General features: G+C 48.8%; 1 protein-coding gene across 1 annotated transcript in view; it reads left to right on the top strand.

Annotated features, from left to right (window-relative positions):
- The first annotated feature begins 279 nt into the window (after positions 1 to 279).
- The window catches only part of SERF2 (small EDRK-rich factor 2), a 16,318-nt gene continuing 13,633 nt past the window's right edge, over positions 280 to 2,964 (top strand). Inside the window, exon 1 of the mRNA XM_012649313.1 lies at positions 280 to 357. The gene's annotated coding sequence lies outside the window, so the exon portion shown is untranslated. The remainder of the gene's footprint in view (positions 358 to 2,964) is intronic.

The raw sequence follows: 2,964 nt of genomic DNA on the forward strand, positions 1-2,964 counted from the left end.
CGGATTACAGTTGTTTCTATGAATTTTATAATTGTGCTTAGAAAGCAGGAGACAGACAAGGATTAGAATGGGCAATAACATTGTAACCTGGAAAGGAACCCCACCACAGCCCAATATAAGATGACTAATAACAATCTTTCCCCTGGCCCCCAGTCCTCTGGGGCCACTGAGTAAAGTCCAATGCCGAGTAGCAAGGTCAATAGTCTAAACAGGCCGATGGTGATGTAATGGGCTGGCTCGGTCATTCGGCTTGGGTGTCCTCTGGCGTGGTTGCTGGGCCGCCGCTACACCGGAAGTGGATTCTCAGAGGGTCCTCTGGATCGTGTTGCGCTGTCCAGGTGCCCTGGTTCTCCTCAGGTGTGGCCTTTTTTATTCTTGTGTGATGAATCCAGGGTGCTATTCCTGCAACTTTAACAGCAGTGGGTGTGATTAAGACTACAGTGTGAGGGCCTGTCCAGGTGGGCTCTAGTGGTGTTTTCTTCCAGTCTTTAACCCAGACTGAGTCTCCAGGCTGGTGGGAGTGGACTGGGTGTCCCATTGCTATAGGAATCTTTTTTAGAACATTGTGATGAATCTGACTCAGGGTTTTGGATAGGGAAATAAGCTGAGTGTGTAGGGTCTTTTCCCCTATCTGAGTGATGTCTCCCTTAAGCTGCTTGACTATAGGAGGGGGCCTTCCGTATAAGATTTCAAAGGGTGAATATCCTGTCGGCCCTAGAGTGCATCTGACTTTAAGCAATGCTAGACTAAGTAAATCTATCCAAGGTAACCCTGTCTCTTGGCATAGCTTTGCAAGGGTGTTCTTAAGGGTCCAGTTCATGCGCTCTACTTTCCCTGAGCTCTGTGGTCTGTATGCAGTATGGAGTTTCCACTTGACCCCCAATGCTTTAGTTAAAGTCTGTGTGATTTCTGCCGTGAAGCTTGGTCCATTGTTGCTGCCGATTGAGAGTGGCAGCCCATAATGGGGGATTATCTCTCTTAGAACAATTTTTATTACCTCTTTAGCCGTTTCAGTTCAGGTGGGAATAGCCTCTGTCCATCCTGAGAAGGTGCATACCATTACTAACAGGTATTTCATTCCCTTGCATTGTGTTACCTCGGTGAAATCGACCTCCACATCTTCAAAGGGAGATGTTCCTGTATGTTGAATACCTGGAGCAGGCCTGGGTCGTGCGACTGCGTTATTCCTGGCACACGTCTGGCAACGAGCGCAAATGGTCGCAGCTAGAGAAGGGAGTCTGGGGATGTAATAGTGGCGGTTAAGTAAGGTGGTTAGGGCAGTCTTTCCCATGTGTGAGTGTAAATGATATTTGGAGGTGACTGAGTAGGCCAGCTTCTCAGGTATGAAAATCTAACTGTCCGGTAGGTGCCACCACCTGTCTTGGTCTTTTGGGCTTTTTCTCTTTCTGCCCAGGCCTCTTCCTCTGGGCTGTATTTAGGTTGTTCAGGCCACTCTGGTGCTAGGAGGATTTTACTGGCTTTCGGTGTGCCTTGTTTGAGGTTTTTCTGTCCTGCTACAGCTTTCACTGTCTGATCAGCCAGATGGTTGCCAAGAGTGACTGGATCTCTTCCCTTTTGGTGGTCTCGGCAGTGTATTACAGCTATTTCTTTTGGTTTCTACACAGCTTCTAACAGTTGGAGAATTTCTTCCTTATTCTTTATTTCCTTACCTCCTGCTGTTAGCAGCCCTCTTTCTTGGTAAAGGGCTCCATGTACATGTAAGGTACTCCAGGCATATTTTGAGTCTGTGTATATGTTGGTTCTTTTTCCCTCTGCATATTTGAGTGCTTGTAACAGGGCCCATAATTCTGTCCTCTGAGTGGACCATCCTGCTGGCAAAGGTTCGGCTAAAACAACTTTGTCTCTGGTTGTTACAGCATACCCCGCCTTTCGTTGTCCATCTTGGACATAGCTGCTGCCATCTGTGAACAGCTCTAATTCTGGGTTCGGCAGGGGAGTGTCTTTTAGACTGGGTTGGCTAGCATAAACTTTCTCTGTTACCTCAAGGCAATCGTGGTCTGGGAGTCCAGGGTCGAGGGGCAAGAAGGTCACAGGATTTAGAGTCTGTACAGCTTCCAGGGTTATTTGTGGATTGTCACACAGTAGCCCTTGGTATTGGGCCAGCTGGCTGCTGGAGAGCCAGAGGTGCCTTAGATTGTTGATAAGCTGTATTACAGTGTGTGGGATATGAACTTGGGTGTGCCAGCCCAGGGTAAACTTGTCTGCTTCCTTGATTAAGAGAACAGTGGTGGCTACAGCCCTAAGACAGGAGGGCCATTCGGATGCTACCGTATCTAGCTGCTTAGACAGGTAGGCTACCAGCCTCGGCCATGGCCCAACAGGTTGAGTCAAAACTCCCACGGCCACATGGTCTCTCTCATTGACAAACAGTTTAAAGTCTTTAGTATGGTCTAGCAGTCCCAGGGCCGGGGATCCATGCAGCTGGTCTCGTAAATCTTGGAAAGCTTCCTCCTGCTCCTCTCCCCACTCTAAATCTTGTGTCTCGGGTCCTCGTAGAGCCTTATAGAGCAGTTTGGCTATTAGTGCAAACCCTCGTATCCAGATGCGACAGAACCCAATTGCTCCCAAGAATTCTCGCAGTTGTCGCCGAGTGGACGGCCTCTGGATTGAGCAGATTGCATGTTTTCTTTCATGTCCAAGTTCTCTATGTCCTTCAGTGATTGTAAATCCCAAATACTTGACAACTTGGCGGCAAATTTGTGCTTTCTTCCAGGAAACCTTACATCCCCTCTCTGCCAACAGCTGAAGTAAAGCTCGTGTGGCCTGCAAGCATTCATCCTTAGTCCAACATGCTAGGAGGAGGTCATGTACGTATTGCAGAAGAGTGTAGTTGAGGCCGGGCGCGGTGGCTCATGCCTGTAATCCTAGCACTCTGGGATGCCGAGGTGGGTGGATCGCTCAAGGTCAGGAGTTCGAGACCAGCCTGAGCAAGAGAGAGACCCC

The sequence above is a fragment of the Propithecus coquereli genome, unplaced genomic scaffold (assembly GCF_000956105.1).
Source record: "Propithecus coquereli isolate 6110/MARCELLA unplaced genomic scaffold, Pcoq_1.0 Scaffold3, whole genome shotgun sequence".
NCBI classification, from domain to species: Eukaryota; Metazoa; Chordata; class Mammalia; order Primates; family Indriidae; genus Propithecus; species Propithecus coquereli.